Genomic DNA, 13,293 nt, shown 5'->3' on the forward strand with positions numbered 1-13,293 from the left:
GCTATAAATATCTCCTAAACATGCACTGTTTAGGAGATATTTGCAGTGCATGCAGCTGATGACGTCATCGGCGCATGTGCTCTGAAGGAATGGCCACCCGTGCCATTCCTTCAGAGCCCAGTGCCGTGAACGGCGACTCCTGCACGCATGAGCGGGAGTGATGTAATCGCGCCTCCAGCCAATCAGATGGCCATAGGACGCAATCCAGGAGGGAACATGTCGGCCATCCTGTCGGCACTGCGGGTGCTTTGTTTTTAGGTAAGTACTTCATAATGAGCTAGTATGCGATGCCTTTGTCTTTAACCACTTAACGTCTAGCCACGTAGACCTACGTCGGCTGACTTTGCGGGGTTATATCGGGATGATGCCTCTAGCTAGAGGCATCATCCCGGTACCGTGGTTTGAAGCCGACGGTTGGCTTTCCGTCGGTAACGACCGATGCGGCTTGGGAGCCGCTCGATCGTTACCCGGGGGGGCAGGAGGGGACGTCCCCCCCCTCCTGCCGCCTTCTGTGGCTTTGCTCGGGGCTCCCGTCCCACCGGGAGCCCCGAGCACCCAGCCGGCACGTCCGCCGGCTGGATGAAGTCCTGATGAATGCCGGAAACGGCATCGATCGGGTCTCCGATGACGTAACCCGGAGGCGGCGTCCATGACGTCACTTCCGGGTTACTGTGCTGCAAAAGGCGGCAGATTTGAAAAACGGCTGTATGCAAAAATGCCGTTTTCGGCGTTTTGCATACAGGGAAGTGTAGTGGAGGGGTCTAGGGTCTTTTAGACCCTCGATCCCTCCATAAAGTGTACCTGTCACTACATATTGGTGTCACAAGGGATGTTTACATTGCTTGTGACAGCAATAAAAGTGATCAGATTTTTTTTTTAAAAAAAACCTGTAATAAAGTTAAAAAAAAAGAAAAAATAAATAGGAAAAAAAAAAATTTAGCCGCCCCATCACCGTTAGCTCGCGCACAAAAAAAAACGTATACGCAAGTCGAGCCGCGAATGAAATCGCTGTTCAAACCACACATGTGAGGTATCGCCACGATTGCCAGAGCGTGGGCAATAATTAAAAAAAAAGACCTACACTCTAACTCTAAACTGATAACTGTTAAATAAATTTAAAGCGTCGCAGATTGAGATCTCTATTGACCGTAGTTTGTCGCCATCCCACGGGGGGGGGGGGGGGTCGCAATTTTAAACCGTAACATGTTGGGTATCTATTTACTCGGCATGACATCATCTTTCACAATATACAAAAAAATGGGCTAACTTTACTGTTTAGTATTTTTTAAATGCAGTGAAATGTGATTTTTCAAATTTTTTCCAAAAAAGTGGCGTTTTAAAGACCGCTGCGCAAATACCGTGTGACAATAAATTTTGCAATGACTGACATTTTATTCTCCAGAGTCTTTGCTAAAAAAATATATATAATGTTTGGCGGTTTTAAGTAGTTTTCTAGCAAAAAATACTGATTTAAACTTGTAAACAAAAAGTGTCAAAAATAGGCTTAGTGGTAAAGTGGTTAAAGGTTTTTTTTTTTTTTTTTCACGTTTTTTTTAGCCGGTTTACTTCATCTTCAAACATGAACTCCAGCTGGATCTAAAAGGCACAAATTAATGCAGCTTTTTATTCATTAATACATCAATAAATGTACAGTATTTATTTTATTTTATTGGAAGAAGTGTTAGGGCCAGTTCACACCAAATCGTGGTGCCAGAAACCCACATTTTGTGCGTGCTTCCTACACTGCGTTCAAAGCGGTGGCAATCTGTTGTGGGTGTCAATATTAACCACCCGCTGTACATATACTGCGACAGTTTGGCTCCGTCCCTCAAAATGACGTCATCAGTTTGCGGACTGATAGCAGGGGGCGATAGATTGTGCCGCCTGAGGGGCGCATGCACGCCCATTCGCCACGTGGAAGGCAATTCACTGGTCCGAATGCCATGATTGCTGCCGGACATCCGCGATCACGTGGAGACACGCTGTTCTGTCAGTGATGAACACAGGGATCCTGTGTTCCTCATATTTGGTAACACAGGTCTCTGTGTTCATGCAGCAAGCCCATTCCCCCCACAGTTAGAAAGCTATTGTTAACCCCTTCCCTGCCAGTGTCATTAGTACAGTAACAGCGCATATTTATAGTACGGATTACTGTAGTAATGTCACTGGTCCCCCCAAAACTGTAAAAAATGTCAGTTATGTGTCCGATCTGTTCGCTGCAATGTTGCAGTCCTGCTAAAAATGGCTGATCGTTGCCATTACTAGTCTAACTAATCTTTCCCTAGTTTGTAGACGTGATAACTTTTGCACAAACCAATCAAAATACACTTATTGGGATTTTTTTTCCCCAAAAATATGTAGCAGAATACAAATAAAATATATTGTTTTTTATTTTTCAGAATTGTCGCTCTTGTTTTTGTTTATAGTGCAAAAAATAAAAGTCACACAGGTGATCAAGTACCACCAAAAGAAAGCTCTATTTGTGGGTAAAAATTACATAAATTTTTTTAGAATACAGCATTGCATGACTGCGCAATTGTCAGATAAAGTAACGCAGTGCCGTATCGCAAAAAATGGCCTGATCATTAAGGGGGCAAATCCTTCCGGTCCAGAAGTGGTTAAGTAATGACACCCCGAATACAGGTTGCAAATAAAGTGTGTTTCTTCACACCAGATTGTATGTTACAAAAGAACCAAGTAATACGGTTGCAGTGAGGTTCTAAAAGTAGTGCCTGCACTACTTTCGATGCAGTGCGGTGCAATATCAGCCCATTCAAAATGAGGGGGCTGAAATTGCACTGCACAGAAATGCATGTGAATCACACAGGAACGCACATTGTGTTCCTGTGTGATTCCCAGTGTGAACCAGCCTTAAAGCGGAGTTCCACCCATTTTTAATAGGTTGGAATACATAGATCTATGTAATCCCCTTTAAAACGGCTTTTACCAATGGAAACTTTTTTTTTTTTTTGCTAGTAACTACCTTAATTTCTGCTTTATTCCTCCTCTCCTCACTTCTGGGTCCGATCGGCGATGACGTCATTCGGATGATTCGCAGTGTGTGCTGGTATGTATTCTATTCCAGAAATCTCGCAGGAGCTGAGCTGTACTGAGCTGTGCCTGCCCCGCCTCCGCCCCGCCTCCTCTCATTGAGTTGTATTGTATGCAATGTATTAAGGCCATTCTCTGCCCCGCCTCCGCCCCGCCTCCTCTGTGAGTTGAATTGTACGCCATGTATTCAGGCCGTTCTCTGCCCCGCCTCCGCCCCGCCCCCTCTCAGTAAGGATATAATGATTTCAGTCCTCGCTCACTGAGAGGAGGCGGGGCGGAGGCTGAGCAGAGAACGGCCTTAATACATTGCATACAATACAACTCAATGAGAGGAGGCGGGGCGGAGGCGGGACAGAGAACGGCCTGAATACATTGCATACAATACAACTCAATGAGAGGAGGCGGGACGGAGGCGGGGCAGGCACGGCTCAGTACAGCTCAGCTCCTGCGAGATTTATGGAATAGAATACATCCCAGCACACACTGCGAATCGCCGAATGACGTCATCGCCGATCGGACCCGGAAGTGAGGAGAGGAGGAATAAAGCAGAAATTAAGGTATTTACTAGCAAAAAAAAAAAAGTTTCCATTGGTAAAAGCCATTTTAAAGGGGATTACATAGATCTAAAGTTCCAAAAATGGGTGGAACTCCACTTTAAGTAAGAACTTGCATTTGAAAAAAGAAGGAGACAATTAGTTAAATTGATAGCAAAGTCTTGTTTTTTTAAAAAAAAAAACGTGTTATACTTACCTGCTCTGTGCAGTGGTTTTGCACAGAGCAGCCTGAATCCTCCTTTTCTCAAGTCCCCTTTCACTCCTCTTGCCCCTCCTTCCTGTTGAGTGCCCCCACAGCAAGCAACTTGATACTCATCATCCAAGCTGAGCTGCAGCTCCGTGTGTCCATTCAGACACAGAGATGCAGTTCAGCCTTGCCCCCTCTCTCTCCTGATTGGCTTACTGACTTTGATTGACAGCCACGGGAGTCAATGGCACCATGGCTGTGTATCGACCAATCAGGAGGGCGAGTCCCTGATGGCCGAGGGACCCGTGGACATCACTGGAGAGAGATGGGGCTCAGGTAAGTGTTAGGGGGTGCTGGGGAGGCTGCTTCACACAGAAGGCTTTTTATCCTAATGCATAGAATACATTAAGATAAAAAACCTGACTTTACAACTCAAGGAGCATGCTGATAAGAGAGAAAGCAGAGTGACAGAAATTAGCTTATCATAGTTCCTGTTAGGTATCCCATAGAGGTTTCCCTTTAATACAGAACTTGCGTATTACACACATTTCCTTATATTGTTCCTTCCCATTGGGACACAAAATTCACTATGTCCAATTTATAATTCAATACAGTATGTATTTAAATTCATTTGAGCAACCTGTTGATCATTCACTACCAAAAAAAGCTTTTTTTTTTTGTTACACCCTCTTACACTCTCAAATGTTTGAGTACCTCACTGTACAACTTTATTACTATTGTACCTGTTATGTAATAAATGCTTCTAGCTCCTTTGGCGCTCTGTTTGTACTTTATTCTGCCTTAATTTTTACTAAAAACTAAAAATAAATTATTTGCACCCCCCTTCCCCCCAAAATAAATAAATGCATTAATAAATCACCTTATCACTGAACTCTTCTTCACTGTCTAGTCACAGGCTGGTCCGTGACAGTTGGAACTCAGAGGAAGTAGGTTGAATGATGCTGGCCATCATTTAGCTGCCAAGAATGAGTACATTTCGTAGTGGAAAAGAAGTACCGCAGGGGTAGGGGGGCAGCTCCAGATTGAAAGTGAGCATTATAGCAACAGTTTCTTTTTTTTTTTTTGTCTTTTATTTATTTTGTATTTTTTTATTTTTGTCTTTTTCATTCTGCATTAAACTACATCAAAACCCAATCATTCTAGTGTCATATAATACATTGATTTAGATTTTAATGAACAGATATTTTGAATCACTTTTTATTATATTATGGATTTTGTCATTTTCCAGATCCTCTTTTTTTTATGTTTGTGTCATCTGGAACTAGGAACTAGGAAGCAGTGGTATTTAGCCAGCTTAATGGTGTCTCTTTGGAGGTTGTCCCAAAATACAGAATACTATTTCTTCTACCTGATTCTGTTGAGCATGCTCCAGTAGTTTGTGCTTGAGGAGTCACAGCTTTATGTTACGAATATTTTGCAACCCAGGAAATCATTTAGAATCTGGGTTTGGTGGTGGGAGCTTGGAACATTTGAGATGAGATGTAAGCTACAGCAAAATTAATAGTTGTTTCAAAGTAGGATATCAAAACTGTTGTGTAACATGCTATTGGGTGGTGGGAGCATGACAGCAGGGCTGTCAGATTCAATGGCTGTAACCAATATGTGGCACCAACTATGGCATTTTCAGGCTCATTCCGCACAGAAATTATCCAGTTCATGGACCAACAATCTAGGTGCCAGCAGGCTGAGGGTGATTGTTATTGGAGTACGGTAACGCTGCAGTTAACCACCTCTGGACCACCCACCATGTATTTACGTCGCTACTTTGATAGCTGCCATAACCCCGGAATATTTTTAAAAGGCAGGCGGTCCACTTTAATATAAAAGTGGTCCTAGTGGCTTATTTGCCACGGGATCACTTTTTATGGGCAGCAGAGGAGGTGCCCCCCTCCTGCCGCTTCCCGGCCTTTTCAGCCACTTACCGGGTAGATCGGCAGCAGGGAAAACAATCCGATCCTGTGTACAGCTGGGCAGGAAGTCATGTGAGGGCAAGATGGCCCCCATTCGACTCTATGCCCTTGGAGGAACAGAGCGACACCAAACATCACTTCCGCCCTCCGGCCTTAAAGAGCTTTTTTTTCATGTAAAATTATTTATTTATTTTTTTTTTTCTTTTAGGTGTAAATGTGAAATCTGAGGTCTATTTGACCCCATAAGAGGCCCTGTCCTGCTATTTTCTATTACAAAGGATTTTTACATTCCTTACAATAGAAATAAAAGTGATCACATTTTTTTAAAGAGACAGTATAAAAATAAAAAGTAAAATAAAGAAGAAAAAAAAATGTTAAGCGCCCCATCCCTCCGAGCTTGCACGCAGAAGTGAATGCATACGCAAGTCGTGCCCACATATGTAAACGGTATTCAAACCACGCATGTGAGATATCGCCACGATCGTTAGAGTGAGAACAATAATTCTAGCACTGGTAACCTGTAGAAATGTTTAAAGCGTCGCCTATGGAAATTTTCAAGTACCAAAGCATGTCTTCATTCCATGAATTTTAAAGCATTACATGCTAGGTATCAAATTACTCGATGTAACATTATCTTTCATATTATAGAGAAAACTTGGGCTAACTTTACTGTTTTCCTATTTTTAATTTTAAAAAAGTGTATTTTTTTTTTTTTAAATTGCGTTTTTAAGACAGCTGTTCAAATATGGTGTGACATAAAGTATTGCAATCATCTAATAATCTCCATTTTATTATCTAGGGTCTCTTAAAAAAAAAAAAAAAAATATATATATATATATATATATATATATATATATATACATACATACATACATACATATATATATATATATATATATATATATATATATATATATATATATATATATATATATATAATGTTTGGGAGTTCTAAGTCATTTTCTAGCAAAAAATGCTGATTTTAACTTGTAAACAACAAGTGTCAGAGATAGACTTGGTCCTTAAGTGGTTAACACACAATAATAACTGCCACCAAGAGCAGAAACATGGGTTGCTCACTGTCACGAACCGACAGGACTGGTAGTGGATCCTCTGGACCAGAGAGGCGATGGCGCGGGTTGTAATAGAGGACCGGTTCTAAGCAGTTACTGGTCTTCACCAGAGCCCGTCGCAAAGCGGGATGGATTTGCTGCGGCGGTAACTACCAGGTCGTGTCCCCTAGTAACAACTTGACCTCTCTGGCAGCTGATTGGCGTGGTACACAGGGAGTAGGCAAGAGCGTAGTCGGACGTAGCAGAGGTCAGGGCAGGCGGCAAAGGTTCAAAGGCGAGTAGTCGGTAGCAACGGGTTCGGCAACAGACAAGGCAAACTAACACAGTAGGGAACGCTTTCTCAGAGACACAAGGCACAAAGATCCGGCAGGAAGCTGTGGGAGGAGAAGGTATTTATGGGCAGTGCACAGGTGAAGCCTAATTGAGTCAGCACTGCCTCTCACAAACCTTAACCCTTAAAACCACTTTGGGCCAGGCACCAATCACTGGTGCACTGGCTCTTTGAATCTAAAGGCCCGTACACACGTACCGATCGTCGGCAGACAAGCGTCGGCCGACGAACGATCTGCCGATTGTACGCTTGTTAGTATGATGCCTCCGACAGCCGTCAGCGCACATTCTGCCGACAAGAATCTGTCATGCAAACATTAAAATTTTTGTATGCCGACACCAGAGCGGCCGATTGTTCGCCAGTCAGTACAGAATTCGGCCGACAGACCGCAGATTTGCAAGACTTGGCATGCTCAGAAAAGAAAAAACACAGGGAAAATTAACCATTACATGACATCACTTCTGCAGTCGGCTGTAGTCGGCGGACAAAATTCTTGTGCTGTCTTTGCACTTTTCAACAGACACCGACAGCCCGGGGACAAAAGACGGCCGATCGTTCACCGACGATCGGTACGTGTGTACGGGGCTTTAGAGTCCCGGCGCGCGTGCGCCCTAGAGAGCGGGGACGCACACGCCGAGACGCTGGAATGCTGCCTGGGGGCATACACTGTGAGCGCTCCGAGGCCAGCAGGGGGCCTGGAGCGCTCAGCGTAACACTCACATTATCTACTGTAACAATTATGACCTTTAAGACAGGTCTGCAACTCACTGCCACCCCGGACAGGGATTAAACAGTGTTTAAAAATATGGTAGTTTTCTTAAAAAATTATAATTATTTTAGGGTTTTTTTTAGAGCATTTAGAGCTAAAGCTTAAAGCGGTGGTAAACTCTAGGAATAAAAAAGAAATCCCCCCTGCAAGTCAATATCATAATGTGCTAGTATGCACTGCATACTAGCACATTATGAAAGACTTACCTTAAAACAAAGCTGTCCAGCAGCGTGCTGTCACTGCTGCAGAGTAGTGTTGAGCGAACACGGACTGTATTATTCGTGTTCGTACCGAATAATTGGATTTTTTGTACCCGAACACAGACACGGACACTTTACTGTATGTTCGGGTAAAAATCCGTGTTCGGTCGTTTTATTTCCGGGTTTTGCATGCTTTGGCGCTCTTTTCATGGCGGGCTTTCAACAGCCAATCAACAATCGTTTAACTGGTGTGCCTTAAGCCATCCCAGCCATGCCTGCAAATGTCTCAGTAGCTGTGATTGGCCGTCTGAAGCATGTGACCAAGTCTTTATAAGTTCCAGGCAGCCGCAGCGTCTTCATTCTGCTGCTTAGATCAGGGACAGAGCACACATCAACGTGCTGGCTGCTGATTAGGGAAAGACAAAAAAAAACATTTGTGTCCGGATAGAATTGAGGGACAGGTCGGAGTGTTTAGGCAGGGCGAGTTGTAGGCATTTTAGGGATAGAGTCTGCTGAATTATAGGGTCAGTGTCTTCTACAAAGTACAATCGATATTGCTGTGTGGGGGGTGGGGTGACTCTGCACTCAATCCTGATCTACGATCTCTTCTCAATCCTGTTAGGGAGAGGCTGCTGCTGCTGAATTTTAGGGAAACTGTGTTCTACAAACTACAATCGATATTGCTGTGTGGTGTGGGATAGGAGATAGGCAGGTGTCAGTGATCCACATCCATTTTTCTGTGTGTGAGCTGCAGTGAACACAATCTTTTTGGGCTGCAGTGAACACAATCTTTTTGGGGTGCAGTGAACAACGTCCTTTTTGGGGTGCAGTGAACAAAATCTTTTTGGGGTGCAGTGAACAAAATCCTTTTTGGGGTGCAGTGAACACAATCTTTTTGGGGTGCAGTGAACAAAATCCTTTTTGGGGTGCAGTGAACACAATCTTTGTGGGGTGCAGTGAACACAATCATTTTGGGGTGGAGTGAACAAAATCCTTTTTGGGGTGCAGTGAACAACATCCTTTTTGGGGTGCAGTGAACAAAATCCTTTTTGGGGTGCAGTGAACACAATCTTTTTGGGGTGCAGTGAACAAAATCCTTTGTGGGGTGCAGTGAACACAATCTTTGTGGGGTGCAGTGAACAAAATCCTTTTTGGGGTGCAGTGAACACAATCTTTTTGGGGTGCAGTGAACAAAATCCTTTGTGGGGTGCAGTGAACACAATCTTTGTGGGGTACAGTGAACAGAATCTTTGTGGGGTGCAGTGAACACAATCTTTGGGGGGTACAGTGAACACAATCTTTTTGGGGTGCAGTGAACAAAATCCTTTGTGGGGTGCAGTGAACACAATCTTTGGGGGGTACAGTGAACACAATCTTTTTGGGGTGCAGTGAACAAAATCCTTTGTGGGGTGCAGTGAACACAATCTTTGTGGGGTGCAGTGAACACAATCTTTTTGGGGTGCAGTGAACAAAATCCTTTTTGGGGTGCAGTGAACAACATCCTTTTTGGGGTGCAGTGAACACAATCTTTTTGGGGTGCAGTGAACAAAATCCTTTGTGGGGTGCAGTGAACACAATCTTTGTGGGGTACAGTGAACAGAATCTTTGTGGGGTGCAGTGAACACAATCTTTGGGGGGTGCAGTGAACACAATCTTTGGGGGGTACAGTGAACACAATCTTTTTGGGGTGCAGTGAACAAAATCCTTTGTGGGGTGCAGTGAACACAATCTTTGGGGGGTACAGTGAACACAATCTTTTTGGGGTGCAGTGAAGAAAATCCTTTGTGGGGGGCAGTGAACACAATCTTTGTGGGGTACAGGGAACAGAATCTTTGTGGGGTGCAGTGAACACAATCGTTGGGGGGTACAGTGAACACAATCGTTTTGGGGTGCAGTGAACAAAATCCTTTTAGGGTGCAGTGAACACAATCTTTGTGGGGTGCAGTGAACAAAATCCTTTTTGAGGTGCAGTGAACACAATCTTTGTGGGGTGCAGTGAACACAATCTTTGTGGGGTACAGTGAACAGAATCTCATACTTCTGAAGATTTGAGGGTGCTGCCTGTTCCATACTCCTCCTCCTACTGCTCAACCATCCTTTTAGGGGTACAAACAATAGTAATTGGGGCCTAGTGTGGTGGTGTACGTGTGAGATACATACACTTTCTTTTTGATCATATTTTCTATTCCGCTATTCAATTAAATCCTTTGGGGATCAATTAAATTGCGTGATAGTCTGTGTCGGTACGTGTGAGATCCACCTTTCCAAGTTTTTGGGGTTCATCTCATACTTCTGAAGATTTGAGGGTGCTGCCTGTTCCATACTCCTCCTCCTACTGCTCAACCATCCTTTTAGGGGTACAAACAATAGTAATTGGGGCCTAGTGTGGTGGTGTACGTGTGAGATACATACACTTTCTTTTTGATCATATTTTCTATTCCGCTATTCAATTAAAACCTTTGGGGATCAATTAAATTGCGTGATAGTCTGTGTCGGTACGTGTGAGATCCACCTTTCCAAGTTTTTGGGGTTCATCTCATACTTCTGAAGATTTGAGGGTGCTGCCTGTTCCATACTCCTCCTCCTACTGCTCAACCATCCTTTTAGGGGTACAAACAATAGTAATTGGGGCCTAGTGTGGTGGTGTACGTGTGAGATACATACACTTTCTTTTTGATCATATTTTCTATTCCGCTATTCAATTAAAACCTTTGGGGATCAATTAAATGGCGTGATAGTCTGTGTCGGTACGTGTGAGATCCACCTTTCCAAGTTTTTGGGGTTCATCTCATACTTCTGAAGATTTGAGGGTGCTGCCTGTTCCATACTCCTCCTCCTACTGCTCAACCATCCTTTTAGGGGTACAAACAATAGTAATTGGGGCCTAGTGTGGTGGTGTACGTGTGAGATACATACACTTTCTTTTTGATCATATTTTCTATTCCGCTATTCAATTAAAACCTTTGGGGATCAATTAAATTGCGTGATAGTCTGTGTCGGTACGTGTGAGATCCACCTTTCCAAGTTTTTGGGGTTCATCTCATACTTCTGAAGATTTGAGGGTGCTGCCTGTTCCATACTCCTCCTCCTACTGCTCAACCATCCTTTTAGGGGTACAAACAATAGTAATTGGGGCCTAGTGTGGTGGTGTACGTGCGAGATACATACACTTTTTTTGATCATAATTCCTATTCCGCTATTCAATAAAAACCTTTCTAGGGCAAGATCTTAAATTACAGAAATATGAGGAGACCGTCAAATAAGGGCCGTGGCCTGGGTCGTGGTGCTGCTGGTAGAGCTCCTGTTGCAAGGAGAGGACGTGGTCGATCTGTGCCAGCTACACGCACAAGTGAAACACCTTCCTCAAGTGTGAGTAGGCGACAGAACCTGCATCAGTATTTGGTAGGGCATCATACGCCCCTAGAAGTGATGAGGCCAGAACAAGTGGAGGCGATAGTAGATTGGTTTGCTGCTGACAGTGCCTCCAGTTCCTTCACATTGTCTCCCACCCAGTCTACTGCAGAAAGGTCACAGTTGGCACCTGCAGCCGATGTCCAACCGTCTTTCACCTCACCCCCTTGCAAATCAGGCAAGCAGTCTGAGCCCCAAGCCATACAGCAGTCTCTTCTTCTTTTTGATGACTCTGTCAGCAGGGTTTACCAGGGCCATCCACCTAGCCCTGCCCCAGAAGTGGAAGAGATTGAGTGCAGCGATGCCCAACCACTTATTTCTCAAGATGAGTACATGCAAGGATCATCGCAGCACGTCTCCGATGATGACGAAACGCAGGTGCCAACTGCTGCGGCGTTCAGCATTGTGGAGACCGACAAGGAGGGCAGGGGTGAAGACTGGGTGGAAGATGATGTGGAGGACGATGAGGTCCTCGACCCCACATGGAATGAACGTCATGCAGGTGACCTGAGTGGTTTGGAGGAAGAGGCGGTGGTCGCACAGAGCCACCAGCACAGCAGAAGAGGGAGCAGGGTGCAGAAGCGGAGCGGCCGTGCCCTAGACACTACGCCCGCTACTGCCCAACGCAGCAAGGGAACGAGCGCACCAAAGTCAGCTCAAAGGAGTTCTCTAGCGTGGAAGTTCTTTACAAAATGTGCTGATGACAGGACACGAGTGGTTTGCACCCTGTGCAATCAGAGCTTGAAGCGAGGCATAAACCTTCTCAACCTGAGCACAACCTGCATGATCAGGCATCTAAGTGCAAAGCACGAGCTGCAGTGGAGTACACACCTTCAAAACCAAGAAACGTCTCTGGCTCATCCTGCTTCCTCTTCTGCTGCAGTCTCGGCCGCTCCAGCCACATCTGTAGTGATACCGGCACCTGCCACCCCGCAAACAGACGATCTGTCAGCAACACCACCACCTGGGTCACCAACAACCATCTCCACAATGTCCCGTGGAAGCGTTCAGCTTTCCATCTCCCAAACACTTGAGAGGAAGAGGAAGTACCCCCCTACCCACCCGCGATCCCTGGCCCTGAATGCCAGCATTTCAAAATTATTGGCCTTTGAAATGCTGTCATTCCATCTGGTGGAGACGCACAGTTTTAAAAACCTTATGTCGGTGGCTGTCCCACAGTACGTCATGCCCAGCCGCCACTACTTTTCCAGGCAAGCCATCCCTTCCCTGCACAACCAAGTGGGGGAAAAAATCAGGTGTGCACTGCGCAACGCCATCTGTGCCAAGGTCCACCTAACTACCGATACGTGGACCAGTAAGCACGGTCAGGGGCGTTATATCTCCCTAACGGCACACTGGGTAAATGCAGTGGCGGATGGGCCTGAGGCGGATAGCAATTTGGCGCATGTCCTTCCACCACCGAGGATTGCAGGGCGCTTCAGTTTGCCTCCTGTTCCTAACTCCTCCTACTCCGCTTCCTCATCCTCTACCGGCTCCTCATCCGGACAGCGTAACACCTTCACCACCAACTTCAGCACGGCCAGGGGTAAACGACAGCAGGCAGTTTTACAACTTGCCTGTTTGGGGGACAAACCACACACCGCGCAGGAGTTGTGGAGGAGCATGGAACAGCAGACAAATGAGTGGTTGCTGCCAGCGAGCCTCAAGCCCGGCCTGGTGGTGTGCGATAACGGGCGAAATCTCATAGCAGCTCTGGGCCTAGCCGGTTTGACGCACATCCCTTGCCTGGCGCATGTGCTGAATTTGGTGGTGCAGAGGTTCCTTA

This window comes from Pelophylax lessonae (genome assembly GCF_965119305.1).
Source record: "Pelophylax lessonae genome assembly, chromosome: 4".
Lineage (NCBI taxonomy): Eukaryota > Metazoa > Chordata > Amphibia > Anura > Ranidae > Pelophylax > Pelophylax lessonae.